The sequence below is a fragment of the Amblyomma maculatum genome, chromosome 6 (assembly GCF_055883805.1).
Source record: "Amblyomma maculatum isolate TAMU_Amacu chromosome 6, ASM5588380v1, whole genome shotgun sequence".
NCBI classification, from domain to species: Eukaryota; Metazoa; Arthropoda; class Arachnida; order Ixodida; family Ixodidae; genus Amblyomma; species Amblyomma maculatum.
The window spans coordinates 139,290,329-139,303,221 of record NC_139349.1 but is presented as its reverse complement, the minus strand read 5'-3'; positions in this window follow the sequence as shown (position 1 = coordinate 139,303,221).

The window sequence follows — 12,893 nt, the reverse complement described above, 5'->3', positions numbered from 1 at the left end:
AAGCAGTCTACAGCAGTACATCAGAAAGCTGGTACAATACATAAATATGAACATAGAAGGCAAAGAAAAAAAATAGATAATAAAAACAAATACACGCATACATACATACAGCATGGCTCTATTCTTTCAACCACTGTGGACTGGGGCGGCTTAATTCGATTTCATTATTTACATTGAACATTAGCTCATGTCGCACAAACATAGAAAAAGTTCATATTGGCATAAAGAAAACATAGATTTATCAACGTTACTGTACATTGTCAACAGAAAACAAAATTGCCCGGAGTTGCCCTTTGAACGCCTTTGTCGGCAAACAGAAATCCAAAATAGAAACATAGCGATTTAGCATGTCTATTACCTGAACTTCAAAATCTTGCTTTCCATAGTTTGTTCTAACTTTTTGGGTTCTCCTTTTGGGGTTAAGAATATCATATGGCACCAAGACAGGCATGTAAATAGTGTGGAGTTTCTTTTTATAGATTTGTTGTGCCAGTACCCATAAGTAGACTTTATTTGCTGGTAAAACATCAAAGGTAGGAAAAAGTGATTGCGTTGGTATGGGAGTGAACCACATATTCTATTCCACGGATTAATATTGGACATTTTTTAAACGGTAGAAAGTTTCTGAATATTAGAGGTTTGGTCAAAGTGCAGGAAAGCAGTGAAAAGCTACGCTGACTGTTTTCGTCTCCGTTGTTCATTACACCGACTGATCACATTCGATCACTGCTAAGCCTAGATGTCTTGCGAAGTCTCACAGGTGCGCTATCTGACATATAGTACACGTGGAGAGGGCACGTTCGACGACTACTCACTTCATTAAGCTGCATATTTACCAAAATTCCCATGGCGCTTGTGCTGTCGCTTTCGCAACTCTTTTACGTGCTTTTCGCCATCTTGCTTTGTTTAACCAAGACATACGTCAAAATGGCACCGATCGCCTAGTTGGCATGTGTTCATATCTTATTTAACGTTAATGACCGGGTAGACGAAAGGAACACACAAACAAGAAACGCACATGCACTTCCGATAACTGGTTTATTAATTATAGGCATGTTCGCAACATGTATACTCCCAAATATGCGGTGGCTTCACCTGACCTGTGACCTGATTCGCAACTTTACAACTTTAAGGGCTGTCTCCGAAATGAGTCAAATAGCCGCCGGTGGCGCGGGATGGTGTGAAATTATTTCCCACTTTATAGGGCACCATCTCACGAGCGGTGTACCGCAATATATAACAATGAACGGGGAACTGACTCAATGGCTAAACAAACGTTTGGGACGCTTAAGCTTCGTCTTTTTGGGGATAACACGACAGCGTCAAAGCGCCTGTCCTGTTGTTGTGTGTTCGCCCGTGTCTATTCGGGCTGCCACTTATTAGCATGTATTCTCACCAATAAGGCCAATTCAAGACTCTAGTTCATTTATTAGTATCAAAGGCTCCCGTCTGCCGGCTCCCATTGCGGATTCGCGTATACATGCTATTTGCTACTCACTTATTCAGCAATCAATTAATGTGTCTCTCTATGATTCAGAACATACTAAGAAGCATGCAGTCCCGAGATACCCCATTTAATGAAATACCACCCGACAAACAACTAAAAATTCGTTGGAGGCATCTCTCTTAAGTGCTGTAATGCGAAAGCCTTAACTCCGATTCATTGCATTCGTTTGATGCTTTTTTACTCGATTAATTGCATTTTTCTTTATTTTCTTTTTCGCTAACTTTCTTTTGTTCTTTTACGTTTTTTTTTACTCTCTATTTTTGATCTTTTCGTCGTCTTTTTTTTTTTGTTTTACTGTTCTAACTCTTTTTCTCTTCGAGTAATGTTCCCCTTTTACTCTTGACTGACTCTTCGTTTTTGTAACGCATTCACGAGGCCTCACACTAAAGCTTACATTTTCGCAGGTTCTTGCGCAATTTCTACGCCCGTGGCTGTTTACACTCCTTGACAGTATATCAACGTCTATGGCTATTCCGACGTCGATTTGACAGTTTTCGCTCTAATGAACGAACTAATTGCTTCACATATGCGAAATTTTGCACATAGAGACATTTTTTCACCCTCTGCATGATAAAAGCATTTTTTGCTAATAAATCACATCACGCTACGACAGAGAGGGAGGGACACATGCTACGGACGGACACTTTCTGCTCATGCCTACGAGCCTATAAGGCTTTTGCCTTGAAGGACTCTTTATCTGATCCGTACGATCATGCTTTTGTTACCGGGGTTACGTGTCTGACTCAGTATCCAAGGGCCTGTGTTTCGAGCGTTACCCCCTCCCCCTCACATCCGATAAAAACATCCCGAGTCGACAACGCTTGCCCCGATTCCACCATTCGCGATGTCCCACAACCCGGGGACCAGCCTGTGCTCACACATCACTTTGTACCACACCACTTGCCCCTGGCGTGCCCGTGGTTTTTTTGCTCACAACGCCTACACAGCCGATGCTAGACTTTGTAGGGAGGGGAGCCTTCAATACTATCGCGTTAGAAACTCGCCTACTTGAGCAGGTTTGCTGTTTGAGCGCTGCCACAAGGCCGAGGCAGGGGCAGCAGTCGGCGGCGCTTTCAGCATCCGCCATACATAATGGCACATCGCTCTCAGACGCACATTGAAGCGTCGCTGGCTAGGTTTTTCTTTAGAAAAAGCTTACTGTTCCTACGTAAATACGCAAACAGCATTTCTGAAAGCACGCCGAAATATTCCATTTGTTGAAAGCTTTTTGCTGTCACGAATATATCGGGAGCGCATATTACTCCTTTCCGTACACCCTTCAATGGAACGAGCTCGCATGGGATATCAATCGTACAACTCCGGTACTGTCGTACATATTACTGCGCGAAATAAAATAAATTTTATTTAACGTTTTGCCCACTTTTCTGGTGAACAGCTAAAAAAAAAAACCGGAAGTCATGACCGAGACCGAACACACCTGCAGCACAAACATTTGGGCCAATATTGTAGTACATTGGCAATATAGTTGTTCTACAAAGGCCGTACGTGACCAGCACTGTTGCAATATTGGGCCACTATTCTTGCTGCCTGGGCGCATCCTTAGAAACCGTAGTAGAGTGCTCTAACCTCACAGCCACGGCGGCGAGGTAAACAGCTTAACAGCATAAATTAATTTTTGTGACTGATGTGACAAAACATGCCGTCAAGTGGCCCATCTATAATGCGAAATAAGACCGAAATTAACTAGAAGTGATCTTGCACATAATGTAACATCATTGTACCCTTGTTAGCATGTGTGATGTAATAAAAACAAGTTAAAACATTAGCTCTTACCTAGGCAGCCCAAACTATTGGCCCAAATTTCATACGTATTGGAAATGTTCGGTCCTGCTAACACGCTTAAATATTTAGCCCATGTGTTGCGCTGCCTGGGTAGGTGAGTGGCAAAGTAAGCCTACGCGCATGGGTATCTGCAAAGGAAAGCAGCAGAAGGGAACTATTAACGAGGCAACGTCATGCTCTTAAAGGCGGAACCTAACTCTCGCATTAATTTTTTTTCTGGCAATTCCGTTGTTATTATCTCGGTTATCTAGCTACTCTTCTTGATTGCTATGTGCTAACGCAGAGAAAGTAAAAATATATTTCTGCTGAAAAAGCTTTAGTGGCATTAAAAGAATAAATTAATTTTTGTGACTGATGTGACAAAACATGCCGTCAGGTTGCCCATCTTTAATGCGAAATAAGACCGAAATACTATTAACTACAATTGGGGTGCACCGTTAGCACATAGTATAAATAACTGAGATGAGGCCCGCAACTGTAACGTAAAGTATAACTATGATGCGACAGGAAGCCAGATGTATGGAGAAGCAACGTGGAACAGTAAAGTTTGCTTACTATTTAGCTAGCTGTCTTTTGCTTCAGTCAGCACTCGTATGTGCATCATACAAAGCGCGTACAATGGCCTAAGCATGATTGAGAAGGTGTCACGTGGGCTGCTTATGCTGGAGAGAGCAAAGAATGCATTGATAATTGCTTATTCGCGTCACGAAACCGGATGCCACTAGTTCCGTCAGGTTGCCACGCCTGACAAAGAGCTGTAGCGCTTGCACAAGGGTCCTCTATCTAGGGACATTATGCAATGAAATCTCGCCCGTTAGGCTACGTTGCGACCACGCTATTCCTCTATGTCCATGTATAAAAGAAACAAATAAAAACGCTTACTGTGAAACTCGTATTCCTCATGCGTGTTCTGCCCCAGATAACGGAGAACTCTCGGTTATTAAATACTGCATCTAGCCACCGGCTAGTGGAAATGCTTTTAAGGCGAAAACCTTTAATCTCTGATACTGTCGGCGTCCGTTCGGCTTAATAATACGCTCTGGGGGCAGTTGGTGCACGATTAAAAATAAAAACAGTGCGTAAAACAGACGACACAGAGGGAAGAAAGACATGAGCACCTTGAAACTGTTTATTCACTTACGGTCGAGTGAATATTGTTACGGACTCGGTCTCAAGCAGAGCACGGAGGAAGGAAGAAGGTAGAGGAAGAAGCGTTGTTTCTGGGGCGCCTGGGCCTAGCAGGCTTCACCTGGTCCGGCTACCACAGCACTGCAAATAAACACCCCCTTGCTTACGGCACCGTAACAATATATAGATCAAATAGGGTAAGGGCAAAAAGAAAGATCCCGTATGCGCATGATCGAAACATTATAAAACAAAAAAGAAGAAAATGGCATCATTAACACGTATCTCAGAAAAATATAGAAAGAGAACATGGATCAGAACTTATCCAAAAACACACTTTCATTTGTGCATAACACGATTGTATAAGTACTCCCTGGATTGCGTTGTACAAAAATGAAAGTGTGTTTTTGGATAAGTTCCGAGCCATGTTCTCTTTTTATATTTTTCTGAGACACTTGTTTATGATGCCATTTTCTTCTTTTTTGTTTTATAATTTTTCGATCATGCACATATGGGATCTTCCTCTTTGCCCTTACCCTCTTTGGTTTATATATTTACTCGACCGTAAGTGAATAAATAGTTGCAGGTTGCACACTATAGCTGTCGGTCAAATGACGTCATCAGCCGAAACCGAAACTAACCGTACTAATCATAATTCTCCTTGCTTAACGTGAGGAAGGCAGTTATAAATAAATAAATAAAATCTATCTCGACCGGGAATCGAAGCTCCATTCCTTGGATCTCTGCTAAGCGCTTTAGCCGACTGCGCCCCACCCGATAATTTTTTTTCTCTTTATTGCATAGAAGTACTTCGAGCCAATTTAAAACTATGCAGGTCGCATCCGCAACCTGTCATTCACAGTTACACCAACATCGAGCTCTCACTTTGATCACACATCAAAATTCCGGAGCACATATACCTGCACCTAGTAAAGGTAACCAGGCAGGAGGTCGATCCTGCGCAGCATATACCCCTCGCACCATAACACACTGTTCTCTGAACCGAGACTTCAAAGAGCGTGCTGGCTCTGCGTCTATCATGCTGATCTTACACAGGCTAATACAATACAAAGAAGATTAGCATGGCCCTGCGCCACGCCCGAGATCGTTAAACACACATCACAATTCTCCTTTTCTACCGTGAGCATGATAGCAGCGATGACGAAGAGGCTGCAGCTAGGGATAATGAAAACGATAACATTGGCAATGATAATTACTGTGCATTTAGTGATGATGAGAACCAACCTGATGCACTGTGTGCAGCAGCAACGCTTAGGCTTTCACATTTCTGCAGTGTACATTCCACAGTGCTCGGAATTTTTTTTGAGGCGAGATCAGCTGTTGCGTGATTCGCCACGCATTATTTCCGAATGTGCTTGTTAGCGCAAAGTTTACTAGTAATTAAATATACCGTCGCTCTCAGATATTTTTTAGAGGCAAATGTAATGGGTTCTTGGAAGATTGGAACTTATACATAATAGTACATTTTTAACAGAAACGTTCCGACCCTACCAGCGTTTGTCTTATTTGAGATCAAGCCATCACTGCACAAAATTGACAACTTTAAAAACTCATTGCTAGACAGACGTCAGGTGATGTTAGGAGTTTCAGAGGACACCACAAAGGAAACATGGACACGGTTGGCTTGCAAAATTAATAATTCTGGCTTAATCTTCGGTAGAAAACTGAAAAACGAAAGGATGTGGTTAATAGAATAAAATCCTTAAAATTTCGAATGATGCATTAAATATTACTTGTTCGATTCACCGAACAGGTTCAATAGTCTATTCTCAAAAACATTCTAAATATGTATGATATACTTTCAAGTAGTTGAGTAGTCTTTGGTCTTCTGTGTTCCTTTTTATTACATATGCACATTTAGAGCTAAACAAGATCCACATAATATCATCCAATCGACAAGCCATCAATTAAGCCTTCATGAATATTTCTTGAAGAGATGACGCAAAGCTCGAATAAGACATGTCACAGTGTTTTTCGGCATCTTTGTTTTAAAATGTGAGCGCACGCGGTTCACTCGAACAGCCTATAAAGCGTGTTGCTCCAGTCAGCCTACGACGCACAGACGGTGTACTGAGGTGACGCACCATTTTGAAGCGAAAGTTTCATTAAGGAAGGTAGAGGTGGTCTTCGGGTGGCACCAAATTTGACCTTCAAATAATCTTCACAGATACACGCCTTTCCTTTCCTATAAACCAATTTGCAATTTACAAGAAAAACATCAACCAGAACTAATTTGACCAGGTTAGGTGTAGGTGTCCATCATTCCGTGATGACCACCCAAAAGTATAAAGCTAACCCCCAACACCTAACTTAAAAAAAAAAAATCTGAAAAAAGAACGTGGATTAAAAAGAAAGAAATCTTATGGAAAAAAACGCGGATTGAAAAGGCGGCGTTACAGGGGGCTATCTCTGCAACACTCACAGCTTTCGCTTTAATCATCACTGGGTTAAAGCCTAGCTTAAACCCCATAATGGTTTGTGGTAGCGTTCATAATACTCACGCTCGACCTGATAGGTTAGCTGACGCGGCAGGAACAAGTCAAAGTGTACCGTGTCTTCATGTCCACTCCCGGATATAATGTCACATCTCTCTTGCTCCTTTAATATACTGTGATCTGGCGCTTGCTTATTTAAAGTCTTCTTCCGTACATAATGGTACTTTTAAATCGCATATGGCACGACGGTATACACGTATTGCTCTGAAAGTGTTGCATGCTTTATATTGGAAATATGTGGTGCTATTTACCAGCTATAGCTATGGCTAAATAATGTATAGCAAGAGCTTGGGCCTCTCAATTTAAGCCGAAAAAAAAAAAGAGGATAGAAGTACAATCTCGATTTCCAAATAAGACTTCTGGTAAAAACGACCGGTACTTCTGGCACGCAAGGTATAGCTAGTTGACCACTGAGTGCAGTTTAAAACCACTCAGAGTAGATAACTGTAAAAACCAGGGGTCTGATATGAAGTTGTAATTTTGGGATAAACAACGAAACCGCGCGATTGCACATATTTCTCCGCTACATTGCACTATGTGAAAACCTTCTACTACCATCTACTCGATGAGAGCTCGCTAAGCACTCTTTGTTTATTGCAATTGCCCAGTTCGTTCCGTTAGTCCGTTAACTTGGTTTTTCAGTTCATCTATGGTTTGTGAAGTAAAAACGTTTGCGAGCGTCAGAAAACTATATTCTTGCTACAGCGACGATTTAGTGGCACAACCCATCGCTGGCATCAACACGTAGACTACATTATGCATCTTTTCTTTCGAATGCCTGTGCGGTTACTCAAAGACAGCATGCAAACATAATTTTTAGAAGAGAATTGCTGTTGTGTTTTGTTAGCCGGCTATCTAATTTACCTTGGGTTAGATTTTAATGACTATTCCGTCTTCAAGGACAGCTTCAGTGCCATTTGCGCATAATAGTTGTAAATACATAGCTCATACAGACAAAAAAACGGCGACATTTGTTCAACGTGACCTTTGAAGACACTGGTTTGTGCCAATAAAACACCGATGAAAATCGGTCGGTAATTGGCCCGTAGAAAATATTACCTCAAAAAAAAAAAAAAAAAAAAAACGAACCACGTATTGCGAGGTAAACTCTGAAAATGGTATGTCGAATTTTCCGAACATAAAAATCCGGTAGTCCAATTTCTGCTTACGGCGCCATGCCAAAGAACTATAGAACATCACTGCTTCCACAATCATTATTTGCATCACGATGTTCGCACTATCACCAAATACGCGCATAAAATTAGTTCGCATTTGACTAGGTTTTACCATGAATCGATTTTGTTCGCATTGTTTATCTACTAAATTCGTATTTTATTCTGCACCTAAGTTACACAATATTCGTAATTTACTTATGCTTGTGAAGGAGCTACTTCTACACCCCTAGTACTTTTTGCGTAATATGACGGAGTTTATTAAACTCCGTCAGTAGAGACAGATCAGGCAGAGACATGCGATTGCTGGGACTGACAGTGAAACGATCTTCAAGATTGCGAAAAATACTTATTACGATGGAAAATGCACTGATTCATGTGATGAAGCAGAACGCAGAATTTTGTGTATTTTGGTGGCATTTCGCTTTAAGCAATTTTATTTTGCGGCAGAATACTGCCTAATTCATCGCACTACTTTTGTCGCCTTCAGGACGTTTGTGCGTAAATTCTGCAGATGGCCTATTGGCCCATTACCTATGTGCACCCGAGTGTGTTGACCTGCGAGCACTGAGAGGGCGTGTTTAAAAACAACGGCCTTTCTTTTTGACATCAAAAGCAACTATCCTATACCACCCCGCTCCCATCTTACCAAAGCATCTAGCTTGATCTACCCTGAACGAGCCGCATAAAAGTTAGAAATTGTTTCACTAAGTTGAATTCTTGAAATCTGACCTGTACAGCGGGTGGATTGTGAGTAATTTTATTCCATTACAGTTTGAGTACGCAGGGGTCAAGTGGATGCAGCTAGCACAGGACCGGGTTAAGTGGAGAAATATGGGAGAGGCCTTCGCCCTGCAGTGGGTATAGTCAGGCTGATGATGATGATGAGCACGCTTGGAATCTGAGTTTTGTAATCATGCTAACCATGTATCATCTTGCCTTAAATTCAATTATAATATTAAAGTATTCCTTGAACCCTCATCGACCCTGATGTACTCAAGGACTGTCATGAAGTTTAGGCATTCAGGATATTTTCGCAACATCTCTAAGCAAGATAGCCTTCCCAAAGAAATTGCGCGCAGTCGCTTAAGCGATTCCTTTATTACAGCCTTGGTCAGAGCCTACTACGTCGCCGCTTTCAAAAAGCAGCCGCCTTTACATATCCTCGTGGCATTGCTCTGTATTGCTTCATTTTAGTGCGCCGTTTTGTGCTATGCGCCGGTTCTTCACCAGTAGATTCCTTTAGTGTACTGTTGTTAAGTGATGGATCCTTTTTACCTAATTAACGAAAAATAAATAAAGGAGCCACTAGTTTAAATCAGCATCCCTAAGAACAGTTAGGTTATCACGCATGAGTGGCTTGAGCCATACAGCGGACACCAAAATGAGGTTCCGTGCGTGCATGAAAAAGTGCGCGGTCATCTTTCAGTGTGTCTTTCTGGTTCTCATTCGAATACCAAGTGATACTAATCAACAATGAAAAATTGTCATGGACAAAGATGCTAAAATTTATTCCACAGCCTGATTAGATTACAGGGCGCGCAAAGATTTTTCGGCTTTGTTACTTTAAACAATGCCATAAATATTTCTGCAATAAACTGCAAAGAGTTCTTCCCAGCCAACTGTGCTGCCAGGAATTCTTGCAGTGCGTTTCAGAGCCCCGACGAACAAACATACTGAAAAAGTCGTAAAAGAGGCCACCCTAAGGACTAAGTTTTGTTTCTGCTCTAGCTACTTTTTCCTTTCATTTTTGCAAGAAGTTGGCTGAAGTTTTCCATCGACGGCGAAAAAAGAAGTCGGACGGAGTAATAAACTGACGGGAATCGTCTCTTAGCTCAGGTGGCCGAAGGAAGCGAGCAGCTTGGGACATCGGGGCCGTCACTGCAGCTGCGCTTCAACGGGAGAGGAAGATGTGCTGAGCCGGCGTTTATCGGGTTGCCATGGGATCCCTGTCGGTCGATAGACGTTCCCATTCCGGTGCTGAATTTCGAGCGTCACTCATCCATTGCCGCGGCCTTCGGCGCTTGCACGTACGAGTCCAGGTGCCTTCACTCAAAACGGACCGATAAGGAACGGTCGTTCGGAGTGATGCCGATCGATCACCGGACATCCAACATTACGCTTTGTCTGTTACTTTTTTACATCTTCTGGTGCTCCTAGTCTTTTTGTGCTTGTCACTCGTACAATTCGAAGCTGACTGTCGTGAGAAGCGAGATACAGCGAACTAACAGAAAGAAAGGGTTCGGCCATGGATGTCACGTTGGTCCGAACTGGCCTTCCATCTCACGGCGCTCACCAGTCTGTATTCCTTTTTATTTTATTTGTCCTTCAAGCTGCTATCTTCTCAGTGTCCGGTTTCGCCGAAGTCTGAGACCCCGATTTCATTTATACCTACACTTCAGCAAAGGTTTGGTGTCATACGTCACTTACAGTCGAACTGCGCTGTAAAGTAACACAGAAAAGACTGACCAAGTTTTCGCCAAGCTCTGATATTTCATTCTCAGCAGAAGCTGAGAGTTGAACGGAACTTGATACGCGCCACTTGACACTAATCCTTGACGAAGAGCCTTGACTCTTGATGAGAGGAAGGCTACACATCCAAAAGCCGACCCCTCATCTCAGTTAACCGGGCTAGTGATTGTCACATGACGCGCAAAAGCTGAAACCTCTTCTAGGAAGAACTGAATGCATAAAATGAGGCTTGCGTAATAAACTGTTGTGCCCTCAGAAGCACAAGTTCGCATCGCTCGAGATTTAATTTAGAAGACCTTGCTTCTGTGTGTATTCAATTTACTTGAAACCACCATAATTATCGTCTCTAACCAAATGTGTCAATCTTCGCTTCTTTTGGGCATCTTACTAGGCAATAGAGCCCCCGTGCACGAAATTAAAAAAGGTGCGTTGTCTGCCATGTTTGCGGATGCCTGTTACGCATGGAAAGCTATGCCCCGGAAAGATTCAAATACCTAATAAACTGACGGGAATCATCTCTTAGCGCCGGTGGCCGAAGGAAGGAAGCAGGTTTGGACATCACATTTCGTTCAAATACGTGCTCTTGCATTTGGCATAAAGAGAAGTATGCTCAGTAGAATTACCGTTTTTTTTTTATTTATCGTTTGAGTTGATTTAAGAAGTCTCGTGATGTAGAGTAGAACCAAGTGAGCTTGTTTGTTCTGCATGTAGTAGTTAAATTTCTCAGGTTAGTTGATGTACCTGCCTGCTCAATAGCTCAGCACAAAACTTCCAGCAATACCTTCTATAATACCAGACCCATAAATTACATACGTGAGGTGTTTCAACCCTTGGGGTGCAGAGCTGGAGGCACCCAAATAGTACTTTGCTTTTCACCAGGCTGATAGTTTTCGTGTACCTAGCTGATTATGCATGTGATACTGTTTGCTGTTGCTGCTGCTACTGATGCTGCCATCATAATTGTTCTACCAGAGTCTTTCGCTTTCTCAATCCCTTTCTGTACATTTCGATATTCGACACGTTGTCCAATGGACAACGTTGTACGCACTGCCCAACGTCAGTATACGCCTGCCTTTCTTCTAAACGTAAATTTCCATCGCTTGTAGATCTTGTGGTATGAGCTGACTATAATATCCCATATACAAGTTTGGGCACTGTACCGTGCTAAAAGAAAAATAACACAAATAAAGTCTAAATCTGCAAATCAGAAAATTGTTATGTCCAACAAGTAAAATGAAAAAGGTCTAAAGAGGGCAATGTAGAAAATGCGACAAATGGTGCCATTGCCTACAAAATATATTATGCCCTACCTAGAGAGATCTGCCCACCTAATGCGAGGCAAATGTTGAAGTACTGAATAAAAATGGCATCGCATGAAAAAACGCAAAAGCAGTTCGCATGAGGCTGGAAGTGCGTGAACAAAAAGCTCAGAGTGCAGAATCAGAAAATATGAAACTTCTAAATGATAATAGTATTTCAGTCGGGACGACCAAGGCTAAACCTCGGATTTCACGCCATTCATGGTAGCGAGAAAAAAAAAAAACGCGTTAACCAAAGTTATCTCTGTGGCGAACGTAATGGTCGTTTGTATGCTGCAGGGGCAGATGTTGATGCCAATCACGGAGTGTCCGCTTCATTCACGGAGTGGTATAGGGAAGTTGCGAGAGACCAGTGGTCTGAAGATGGGTACAGTTTAGAAAGAGTGAAAGCAGAGTTTGAGTTCTTAAAGAAGAAGATAATAGCCGACAGATATCACACCGAACAAAAACCGGGACCAATGAAACGGGTAAACATACTTGCGGCATTGATATGAAAAACAATTGGATGCTAGAAACGGACGCAGACTTATTGATAGTTGTATGGAACGGGAGAATAAAATTAGGATCGAGCGCATTTCTCAACTACTAGCAGCTTACCGGTATCGCTCAATAAGAAAGTATACAACCGTTGCACCTTACCTGTACTCACATATGATGCTGAAACATAGAGGCTAACGAAAACGCTACTACTTAAAATCAGGACAACGCAGAGGACTGTGGAACGAAGAATGGTAGTTGTAACGTTAAGATATAGGAAGTGTGCAGAGTGGGTCAGAGAAATAACTCGAGTTAATGACATGCTAATGTTAATCAAGAAGAAATAGGCATGGAGAGGGCGTGTAGTGCGTAGAGAGGGCAACCGATGGTCGCTTAGGGTAACAAATTGAATACCGAGCGAAGGAAAGCGTACCAGAAGGCGGGTGAATTTTAGGTGGGCGGATAAGAAGTTCGCACGGGTTAAGTGGATGCAGCTAGCACA